The sequence below is a fragment of the Giraffa tippelskirchi genome, chromosome 2 (assembly GCF_054371585.1).
Source record: "Giraffa tippelskirchi isolate mGirTip1 chromosome 2, T2T-mGirTip1v1.2.pri, whole genome shotgun sequence".
Lineage (NCBI taxonomy): Eukaryota > Metazoa > Chordata > Mammalia > Artiodactyla > Giraffidae > Giraffa > Giraffa tippelskirchi.
In genome coordinates, this window is record NC_137276.1 from 101,403,248 (window position 1) to 101,415,822 (window position 12,575).

Consider the following 12,575-nt stretch of genomic DNA (forward strand, 5'->3'; position numbering starts at 1 on the left):
GAGGAAAAACTACCAGACCAGGATGAGAAGAAGATATCTGAAGGAGACAGCTGACCCAAGATGCTAGACCAAGCCTATATACCAATCACTTTGATAAGTGCTCACATTCTTGCTTATGAACCAAATGTATTTAACAATCTTATGCAGAGTTAAAGTTAATACAATTGTTAGGTTTATTATCAGTTACTTGTAGACAGTACTTCTGCATTACCTTGATTGGTTTCTCCACTGCAAAGCTCTCATTGGATAGCCCTTAGAAAACTTCTTTGAGAAGAAATTATGGTCCTGTTCAGGTCACTATTGATATTACTAGGTGGAATCCTTTGCTCTGGCCAATTAATAATACCTGCTGTAGCATAAATATAATATCTGCCCTAGCCATAAATCTGAGTTTTATTTTAGAGTCACTCAAACTCACCAAAACAATGAGGTGAATCTCAGTCAAAAATAATACTTCTCTTTTATTAGTACAAAACCTCCCCCAGACTATACTACAAAGCCACAGCCATCAAGATAGTATGGTACTGGCACAAAAATATAAACCAATAGAACAAAATAAATAAACCCAGAGATAAACCCACACACCTATGGGCACCTTATCATTGACAAAGGAGGCAAGAATATGCAATGAAGAAAGGAAACCCTCTTCAATAAGTGATGCAGGGAAACTGTACAGCTACATGTAAAAGAATGAAATTAGAACAACTTCCTAACACCACACACAAAAATAAATTCTAAATGGATCAAAGACTTAAATGTAAGGCCAGAAACTATAAAGCTCTTAGAGGAAAACATAGGCAGTACACTCTTTGACATAAATCTCAGCAAGATCGTCTTTGATCCACCTTCTAAAGTAATGTAATAAATACAAAAACAAACAAATGAGATCTAATTAAACTTAAAAGCTTTTGCACAGCAAAAGAAACAATAAACAAGATTAAAAGATAATATTCAGAATGGGAGAAAATTATTTTAAATGAAACAACTGACAAAGGATTAATCTCCAGAATATATAAGCAGTTCATACTGCTAAATATCAGAAAAACAAACAGCTAATTCAAAAAATGGGGAAAAGAGGAAAACAGACATTTCTCCAAAGAAGACATACACTGGCCAATAAACACATGCTCAACATCATTCACTATTAGAAAAATGAAAATCAAAACTACCATGAGGTATCACCTCACACCAATCAAAATGGCCATCATCAAAAGACTACAAACAATAAATGCTGAAGAGGATGTGGAATAAAAGGAACCCTCTTGCACTGTTGGTGGGAATGTAAATTGATACAGCCACTATGAGAACAGTATGGAGATTCTTTTAAAAACTAGGAATAAAACTACCTTATGACCAAGCAATCCCACTGCTGGAGATACACCCTGAGAAAACCACAATTCAAAAAGACACATGTACCCTAATGTTCACTGCAATCAGTTCAGTTCAGTCGCTCAGTTGTGTCCGACTCTTTGCGACCCCATGAATTGCAGCACACCAGGCCTCTCTGTTCATCACCAACTCCTGGAGTCTACCCAAACCCATGTCCATCAAGTCAGTGATGCCACCCAACCATCTCATTCTCTGTCGTCCCCTTCTCCTCCTGCCCCCAATCCTACCCAGCATTAGGGTCTTTTCCAGTGAGTCAACTTTTCGCATCAGGTGGCCAAAGTATTGGAGTTTCAGCTTCAACATCAGTCCTTCCAATGAACACCCAGTATTGATCGCCTTTAGGATGGATTGATTGGATCTCCTTGCAGTCCAAGGGACTCTCAAGAATCTTCTCCAACACCACAGTTCAAAAGCATCAATTCTTCGGCGCTCAGCTTTCTTCACCATCCAACTCTCACATCCATACATGACTACTGGAAAAACCATAGCCTTGACTAGATGGACCTTTGTTGGCAAAGTAATGTCTCTGCTTTTAAATATGCTATCTAGGTAGGCCATAACCTTCCTTCCAAGGAGTAAGCGTCTTTCAATTTCATGGCTGCAATCACCATCAGCACTGATTTTGGAGCCCCCCAAAATAAAGTCTGACACTGTTTCCACTGTTTCCCCATCTATTTCCCATGAAGTGATGAGACCAGATGCCATGATCTTAGTTTTCTGAATGTTGAGCTTTAAGCCAACTTTTTCACTCTCTTCTTTCACCTTCATCAAGAGGCTCTTTAGTTCTTCTTCACTTTCTGCCAGAAGGGTGGTGTCATCTGCGTATCTGAGGTTATTGATTTTTCTCCTGGCAATCTTGATTCCAGCTTGTGTTTCTTCCAGCCCAGCATTTCTCATGATGTACTCTGCGTAAAAACCAGGACTTGGAGGCAACGTAGATATTCATCAACAAAGAATGGATAAAGAAGATACGGCACATAAACACAATGGAATATTACTCAGCCATTAAAAAGAACAAATTTGAGTCAGTTGTAGTGAGGCAGATGATCCTAGAGCCTGTTACACAGAGCGAATTAAGTCAGAAAGAGAAAAACAAATATCATATATTAGTGTATATATATGGAATCTAGAAAAAGTAGTACTGATGAGCCTATTTACAGAGAAGGAATGGAAATGCAGACAAAGAGAACAGACTTGTGGACACAGTGGGGGAAAGAGGCTAGGACAAATTGAGGAAGTAGTATTGACATATATACACTATCATGTGTAAAATAGATAGCTAGTGGGAGGTTGCTGTATAACACAGGGAGCCCAGTCTGGCACTCTCTGATGAGCTAGAGGGTGGAACTGGGTAGGGAAGGAAGGCTTATGAGGGAGTCTTATTTATGTATAATAGCCATAATTATATACATATAATTATGACTGATTATGTTGATTTTCAGCAGAGACCACCACAATATTGTAAAGCAATTATCTTCCAATAAAAAAAATAGAAACTTTAAAAAGTAAAAATAGAATACAAATCAACTTCATAAAACAGTTGTTGTTGTTGCTGTTCAGTTGCTCAGGCCATCTGACTCTTTAAAACCCCATGGACTAACAGCACACCAGGCTTCCCTGTCCTTCACTATCTCACAGAATTTGCTCAAACTTATGTCCATTGGGTCAGTGATGCCATCCAACCATCTCATCCTGTGTTTTCCCCTTCTCTTCCTGCCTTCAATCTTTCCCAACATCAGGGTTTTTTCCAATGAGTCAGCTCTTTGCATCAAGTGGCCAAGTATTGGAGCTTCAGATTCAGCATCAGTCCTCCCATTATATATTCAGGGTTGATTTCCTTTAAGGTTGATTGGTTTGATCTCCTAACTTTCCAAGGGACTCTGAAGAGTCTTCTCCAACACCACAGTTAAAAAACATCAATTCTTCAGTGCTAACCCTTCTTTACGGTCCAACTCTCACATCTGTACATGACTACTGGAAAAACCATAGCTTTGAATCTATGGACCTTTGTAGGCAAAGTAATGTCTCTGCTTTTTTAATACACTGTCTTGGTTTGTCATTGCTTTTCTTTCAAGGAACAAGTGTCTTAATTTCATGGTTGCAGTCACTGTCCACTGTGATTCTGGAGCCCAAGAAAATCAAATCTGTCTGTTTCCTTTGTTTCCCCATCATTTGGCATGAAGTGATGGGACAAGATGCCATGATCTTTTTTTTTTAATTTATTTTTTTATTGAAGGATAACTGCTTTACAGAACCCTGTTGTTTTCTGTCAAATCCCAACATGAATCAGTCATAGGTATACATATGTCCCCTCCCTTTTGAACCTCCCTCCCATCTTCCTCCCCATACCACCCCTCTAAGTTGATACAGAGCCCCTGTTTGAGTTTTCTGAGCCATACAGCAAATTCCCGATGGCTATCTATTCTACATATAACAATGTAAGTTCCCATCTTGCTCTTTGCATACATCTCACCCTCTCCCCATGTCCATAAGTCTATTCTCTATGTCTGTTTCTCCATTGCTGCCCTGTAAATAAATTCTTCAGTACCATTTTTCTAGATTCCGTATATGCACGTTAGAATACGATATTTGTCTTTCTCTTTCTGACTCACTTCACCTGTATATAATAGGTTCTAGGCTCATCTACCTCATCAGAACTGACTCAAATGCATTCCTTTTTATGGCTGAGTAATATTCCATTGTGTATGTGTACCACAACTTTTTTATCCATTCATCTGTCTTTGGACATCTAGGTTGCTTCCATGTTCTAGCTATTGTAAACAGTGCTGAAATGAACAACAAGATACATATGTCTTTTTCAATTTTGACTTCCTCAGGGTATATGCCTGCTGCAGCTGCTGCTGCTAAGTCACTTCAGTCATGTCCAACTCTGTGCAACCCCACAGACAGCAGCCTACCAAGCTCCCCCATCCCTGGGATTCCCCAGGCAAGAACACTGGAGTGGGTTGCCATTTTCTTCTCCAATGCATGAAAGTGAAAAGTGAAAGTGAAGTCACTCAGTCGTGTCCGACTCTTAGCAACCCCGTGGACTGCAGCCTACCAGACTCCTCCGTCCATGGGATTTTCCAGGCAAGAGTACTGGAGTGGGGTGCCATTGCCTTCTCTGGAGTACATGCCTAGGAGTGGGATATGGGGGGAAGTGGGATATGGTCATATGGTGGCTCTATTCCTAGTTTTTTAAAGGAATCTCCATACCGTCTTCCATAGCGCCTGCATCAATTTATATTCCTACCAACAGTGCAAGAGTGTTCCCTTTTCTCCACACTCTCTCCAGCATTTATTGTTTGTAGACTTTTTGATGATGGCCATTCTGACTGTTGTGAGGTGATATCATATTGTGGTTTTGATTAGCATTTCTCTAGTAATGAGTGATGTTGAGCATCTTTTCAAGTGTTTGTTAGCCATTTGTATGTCTTCTTTGGAGAAATGTCAGTTTAGATCTTTTTCCCACTTTTTGATTGGGTTGTTTGTTTTTCTAGCACTGAGTTGTATGAGCTGCTTTTATATTTTGGAAATCAATCCTTTTTCAGTTGTTTCCTTTGCTATTATTTTCTCCCATTCTGAGGGTTGTCTTGTCACCTCGCTTATGGTTTCCTTTGTTGTGTAAAACCTTTTAAGTTTAATCAGGTCCCACTTATTTACTTTTGTTTTTATTTCTGTTACTCTAGGAGGTAGGTCATAGAGGTTCTTGATTTGATTTATGTCATCGAGTGTTGTGGCTATGTTTTCCTCTAAGAGTTTTATAGTTTCTGGTCTTACATCTAGGTCTTTAATACATTTTGAGTTTATCTTTGTGTATGGTGTTAGGAAGTATTATAATTTCATTCTTTCACATGTAGCTGTCCAGTTTTCCCAGCACGATTTATTGAAGAGGCCGTCTTTGCCCCGTTGTATATTCTTGCCTCCTTTGTCAAAAATAAGGTGCCCATAGATTAATGGGCTTATTTCTGGGCTTTCTATCTTGTCCCATTGGTCTATATTTCTGCTTTTGTGCCAGTACTATACTGTCTTGATGACTGTAGTTTTGTAGTATAACCTGAAGTCAGGAAGGTTGATTCCTCCAGCTCCATTCTTCTTTCTCAAGACTGCTTCAGCTGTTAGGGGTCCTTTGTGTTTCCATGTGAATTGTGAAAGTTTTTGTTCTAGTTCTGCGAAAAATGCCATTGGTAACTTGATAGGGATCACATTGGATCTGTAGATTGCAGTTGGTAGTATAGTCATTGTCACAATATTGATTCTTCCTACCCAGGAACATGGAATATCTCTCCATCTCCTTATGTCATCTATGATTTCTTTCATCAGTGTCTTTTAATTTTCTGTATACAGTTCTTTTGTTTCCTTAGGTAAGTTTCTCCTAGATATTTAATTCTTTTTGTTGCAATGGTGAATGGGATTGATTCTTTGATTTCTCTTTCTGATTTTTCATTGATAATATATAGAAATACAAGTGATTTCTGTGTATCGATTTTGTATTCTGCAACTTTGCTAAATTCACTGATTAGCTCTAGTAATTTTCTGATAGTATCTTTACAGTTTCTATGTACAGTATCATGTTATCATCAGTGAGAGATTTACTTCTTTGTTTCTAATCTGAATTTTGTTTTTCTTTTTCTTCTCTGATTTCTGTAGCTAGGACTTCCAGAACTGTGTTAAATAATAGTGGTGAAAGACAACATGCTTGTCTTGTTCCTGATTTTAGGGGGAATGATTTCAGTTTTTCACCATTGAAAATGCTTTCTGTAGGCTTATCATATATGGCTTTTACTATGTTGAAATAAGTTTCTTCTATACCCACTTTTTGAAGAGTTTTACTCAGAAGTGAGTGCTGGATTTTGCCAAAGGCTTTTCCTTCATCTTTTGAGATGATCGCATGGTTTTTATCTTTCAATTTTTTAATATGGTGTGTCACATTGATTGATCTGCGTATATTGAAGAATCCTTGCATTCCTGAAATAAACCCAATTTGATCATGATGTATGAACTTTTTGATGTGTTGCTGAATTCTGTTTACTAAAATTTTGTTGAGGATTTTTGCATGTATGTTCATCAGTGATATTGGCCTGTAGTTTTCTTTTTGTGTGTGTTGTCTTTATGTAGTTTTGGTATAAGGGTGATGGTTGAATAAGTTTGGAAGTGTTCCTTCCTCTGCAATTTTTTGAAAGAGTCTTGGAAGGATAGGCATTAGCACTTCTCTAAATGTTTGATAGAATTCTCCTATGAAGGTATCTAGTCCTGGGCTTTTGTTTTTTGGGAGATTTTGATCACAGCTTCAATTTCAGTGTTTGTAACTGGATTGTTCATAATTTCTATTTCTTCCTGGTTCAGTCTTGGAAGATTGAACTTTTTAAAGAATCTGTCCATTTCTTCCAGGTTATCCATTTTATTGCCTTACAGTTGTTCATAATAGTCTCTTATACTCCTTTGTATCTCTACATTGTCTGTTGTAACCTCTCCTTTTTCATTTCTAATTTTGTTGATTTGATTCTTCTCTCTTTTTTTCTTGATGAGTCTGCCTAAAGATTTGTCAATTTTGTTTATCTTCTCAAAGAACCAGCTTTTAGATTTATTAATCTTTACTATTGTTTCTTTCAATTCTTTTTCAATTATTTCTGCTTGGATCTTAATGATTTCTTTCTTTCTACTAATTTTGGAGTTATTTTGTTCTTCTTTTTCCAGTTGTTTTAGGTGTAAAGTTAGGCTGTCTATTCAATGTTTTTCTTGTTTCTTGAGATAAGATTGTATTAGTGTCAACTTTCCTCTTAGAACTGCTTTTGCTGCATCCTATAGGCTTTGAGTTGTTGTGTTTTCATTGTCATTTGTTTCTAGAAGTTTTTTTATCTCCCTGTTGATTCCTTCAGTAACCTGTTGTTTATTTAGAAACGTGTTGTTTAATCTCCTTATGTTTGTGTTTCTTACAGTTTTTTTCTTGTAATTGATATCTAGTCTCATAGTGTTGTGGTCGGAGAAGATGCTTGATATGATCTTAATTTTCTTAAATTTACTGAGGTTTGATTTGTGACCCAAGATGTGGTCTATATGGAGAATGTTCCATATACTCTTGAGAAGAAGGTGTGCATTCTACATTTGGATGGAATATCCTGAGATATCAATGAGATCCATCTCATCTAATGTATCATTTAAGACTTGTGTTTCCTTATTAATTTTCTGTTTTGATGATCTTTCCATTAGTATGAGTGGGGTGTTAAAGTCTCCTACTATTATTGTATTACTGTCCATTTCTCATTTTATGTCTGTTAGTGTTTGTCTTATATACTGAGATGCTCCTCTATTGAGTGCATAGATATTTACAATTGTTATGTCTCCCTCTTGGATTGATCCCTTAATCATTATGTAGTTCCTTCCTTATTTCTTGTAACCTTCTTTATTTTAAGGTCTATTTTGTCTGATATGAGGATTGCTACTCCAGCTTTCTTTTGATTCCCATTTGCATGGAATATATTTTTCCATCCTCTCACTTTCAGTCTATATGTATTTTTAGGTCTGAAGTGGGTTTCTTGGAGACAGCATATATACGTATCCATTCAGCCAGTCTGTGTCTTTTGGTTGGAGCATTTAATCCATTTACATTTAAAGTAATTATTGATATATATGTTCCTATTGCCATTTTCTTAGTTGCTTGATGTTCATTTTGTAGATCTTTTTTCTTCTCTTGTATTTCTTGACTATATAAGTCCATTTAACATTTATTGTAAAGCTGGTTTGGTGGTACTGAATTCTCTTAACTTTTGCTTGTTTGAAAAGCTTTTTTTTCTCCATCAATTTTGAATGAGGTCCTTGCCAATACAGTAATATTGGTTGTAGATTTTTCCCTTTCAGCACTTTAAATATATCCTGCCATTCCCTTTTGGCCTGCAGAGTTTCTGCTGAAAGATCAGCTGTTAAACATATGGAGTTTCTCCTGTATGTTACTTGTTGCTTCTCCCTTGCTGCTTTTAATATTCTTTCTTTGTGTTTAGTCTTTGTTTGTTTGATTAGTATGTGTTTTGGTGTGTTTCTCCTTGAGTTTGTCCTGTATGGGACTCTTTGTGCATCTTGGACTTGATTAACTATTTTGTTTTCCATGCTGGGGAAATTTTCAACTATAATCTCTTCAAAAATTTTCTCATACCCTTTCTTTTTCTCTTCTTCTTCTGGGATCCCTATAATTCAAATATTGGTGTGTTTGATATTGTCCCAGAGGTCTCTGAGACTATCCTCAGTTCTTTTCATTCTTTTTACTTTACTCAGCTCTTCAGAAGTTATTTCCACCATTTTATCTTCCAGCTCACTGATTCGTTTTTCTGCTTCAGATATTCTACTATTGACTCCTTCTAGGGTATTTTTAATTTCAGTAATTGTGCTGTTTGTCTTCATATGTTTATTCTTTAATTGTTTTAGGTCTGTGGTAATTGATTCTTGCATTTTCTCCATTTTTTTCCCCAAGGTTTTTGATCATCTTTACTATCATTATTCTGAATTCTTTTTCAGGTAGTTTGCCTATTTCCTCTTCATTAACTTGGACTTCTGTGTTTCTAGTTTCTTCCTTCATTTGTGCAGTATTTCTTTGCCATTTTATTATTATTTTTTAACTTATTGTGTTTGACATCTCCTTTTCCCAGGCTTCAAGGTTGAATTCTTTCTTTCTTTTGGTTTCTGCCCTCCTAAGGTTGGTCCAGTGATTTGTGTAAGCTTCCTATAGGGTGAGATTTGTGCTGAGTTTTTGGGGGTTTTTTTGTTTGTTTGTTTTTCCTCTAATGAGCAAGGCTGAGTGAGGTGGTAATCCTGTCTGCTGATGGTTGGGTTTGTATTTTTGTTTTGTTTGTTGTTTAGATGAGGCGTCCTGCACAGGGTGTTACTGGTGGTTGGGTGATGCAAGGTCTTGTATTCCAGTGGTTTCCTCTTTGTGAGTTCTCACTATTTGATACCCCCTAGCGTTAGTTCTCTGGTAGTCTAGGGTCTTGGAGTCAGTTCTCCCACTCCAAAGGCTCAGGGCTTGATCTCTAGTCAGGAACGAAGATTCCACAAGTGGTTTGTTATGGCATTAAGTTAGATTAAAATAAACATCCAAAAGTGAGAAACCAAAGACAAACTCCAGACAAATGGCAGTTATAAAATCAGGCAAATAATAATTAAAATGATGGAACATACACACATAGATATATACCCATGAGCAAAGTCAAAACAGTCCAACAAAAATAAAGTACAATAGATCAACCCGGTGAACAAAGGAAATCAAAAATTATGTTTACAAGTGAAGAACAAAACTAGCTAAAGCACAAACTGGAGAACAAAACTAAAGCAAGGTGCCAAGTGGGGAATAAAGCAGTGAAAACAAAACTAACAAATATGTTGAGAGGAAAGAAAAGAAAGAAAGAATAGCAATGCAAAGCTAAATAAAGGTAGATGAAGAAGATTTATATACATTAAAGATTATCTTCAATTGGAAAATAGTAGTAGGAAAGGCAAACTAAGGAATAGATGTAGAAAAAATAGAATAGGTTTAAAAACTTAAAAGTTAAAATTATAAAAAAGAGAAAAGAAAAAAAATGGAAGAAGAAAGAGAAAAGGAAAAAACATAAGGGAAAACTCCACAGAACTGCAAAAGCCCAACGTTGATGCAGAGCTTTATAACAATAAAAATTGTGACTGAATATACACATATACACCCATAAGCAAAATCAAAACAGTCCAACAAAAGTAAAGTACAATAGAGTGACCTAGCGAACAAAGGAAACCAAAAATTATATCTACCTGAACAAAACTAAGTAAAACACAAACTGGAAAACAATAATAAAGCAAGGTGCCAATTGGGGAATAAAGCAATGAAAATAAAACTAACAAATATATTTAGAGGAAAGGAAAGAAACAATAGCTATGCAAAGTTAAATAGAGGTAGATAAAGAAGATTTATATATATTAAAATTAACTGTGAGGGGCAAAAGAACAGTAGGAAAAGCAAACAAAGGAATAAATGTAGAAAAAATAATAATAGGTTTAAAGAATTAAAAATTAAAATTAAAAAAAAAAAGGAAAACCCCCCAGAACTGAAAAAGTCCAACATAGAGGTAGAGGTTTATAACAACAATAAAGAATGTGACTGAGAAAAAAAGAAGAAGAAAAAAAAGCTTAAAAGCTTAATTAGATTTCATAGTGCCAATAAAATTGACAACTACAAGAGAGAGGGGGAAAAGGAAACAAAAGAAAAAAAAATTCAAAAGAATCTACAGAACAAGTCAAAAGATAAGAATAATTAATGTTTTTCTTGAGTTACTGCTGTCAGAGTTCTTTCCCTTGCTGGGAGTCACAGTCCACCTTGCTTCCCTAGTATGTCCTCTAACACTGTGCTGAACTCTGAACCTGCTGTGGAGCAGCTCGGATTGTAATATGGTCCTACTTCTTTGTGTTCTTGCCTCCAATGTCCACAGCTATCAGAGCTAGTGCGTTTTCTTTTGTGAGAGCTCTCAATGCCCTTTTACATATTCCATAGACCCAGAGTCTGTCTAGTTGATCATGTGGATTTAATCTGCAGCTTTTACAGCTGGTGGGAAGGTTTTGGGTCTTCTTCCTTAGCCACACTGTCCCTAGGTTTCAATTGTGGTTTTATTTCCACCTCTGCATGTGGGTTGTTCACTGGGATTTGCTCCTGAGACTGCCCTGGAGGACTTGGGTTTGAGCCTGTGAGGGCCGGGTATGGAGTGCAGCTGCTTGGGTCGCAGGGGTTCTTGCAGCGCCAGGTACTCAGGGGAGTTGGTGGCTAGGGCAGCAGGAAATACAGTGCTCTAGAAGGGTATGGCAACCAGTGTTGGCCAATATGCTCCAGTATTCTTGCCTGGAGAACTCCTCTCCCTGACAGAGAAGCCTGGCAGGTCACAGTCTATAGGGTCAAAAGGAGATGGACACCACCGAAGCGACCCTGCACACATAGACGCAAGACTTTTTTTTGCCTGTGGCAGCTCTGCCCCAGTGAGAGTTGAGCATGAAGGTGGCATAGCTGCTTGGCTTGCGGGGACCCTGGCGGTGCCAAGTATGCAGGACATGAACTGCTTCCACCACAGGAGTCAGAGTCCTGTCAGAGTCTTTTGTCGAGCCTCTTGTAGCTGGCAATCAGAAGGCCTCTTTGGCCGGTCTTTCTCCATAGCTCTGCCTGTTCAGGCACTTAGAAGGCTTCCTTACCTGGGGTCCTTCTCTGTTGTTCAGCGCATCAGGCACATAGAGGGGCCCCCCTGGCTGGGATCTTACCCTGTAGATTGGTGAGGCAGGCACTTAAAGGGGGACCCTGGGTGGAGTCCTACTCTGTAGTTCAGTGTGTCAGGCGTTTGATGAGCCAGCCTCTCTATTCAGCTGCCAAGGCTGGCATGCTGGGAGACAGAGGCTATGGTAGGGGCTCCATCCTCTACATGTGACTCAGCAGTATTGCCTTGCTTCTATGGCTGCCCCGGTTTCCTCCACAGACATTTCCCACCATGATCTCCTCCCTCACATCCCCTCAATCCGTCTCTCTGCAGTCAACAGCAGCCCTTGACCTGGGATTACTCCATAATCCCTAAACTCCAGCTCCAAGCCACTGTGCCATCTGAGGTGTGTATGGCTGCGGCAAGGACTGTCTGATTCTCATTTCATTTAGGCTGCCACAGATCAGCTGTTTCACTCTCAGCCTTAAATGTTTCTCCTCTGACTCAGACAATTGCCCCAATGTGGGGATCGGACCCCTGCTTCAATTTCCCTACCCGCCAAGGGCAGGTCCAGTCCTACTAGCACTCCTGTTTTTTCCCCTAGTTCCTTCATCCTACTGAGTTTTGTGTGGTTCTATATATTCTTTTCCTCTGGTCAAGTATTCCTGTCCACTCTTAGCTGTTGTTCTGCATGTACTTCTGTGTCTGAAGGTGTATTCCTTATGTATCCGTGGAGAGAGATGTTTGCCACGTCCACCTACTCTTCAGCCATCTTGTTCTCTGATCCTTGTTTTTTGAATGTTAAGTTTTAAGCCAGCTTTTTCACTCTTCCCTTTCACCTTGATCAAGAGTCTCTTTAATTCCTCTTCGCTTTCTGCCATAAGGGTGGTGTCTTCTGCATATCTGAGATTATTTATATTTCTCCCTGCCATCTTGATTCCACCTTGTGCTTTATCCAGCTCCACATTTCTCAGGATATACTCTGCATATAAT

The 12,575-nt window shown here is 38.2% G+C and overlaps 1 long non-coding RNA gene across 1 annotated transcript in view; it reads left to right on the plus strand.

The window, feature by feature from the left end:
* LOC145538188 (uncharacterized) overlaps positions 1–12,575 on the plus strand; it is an 86,092-nt gene that overhangs the window by 47,911 nt on the left and 25,606 nt on the right. The window lies entirely within an intron of this gene.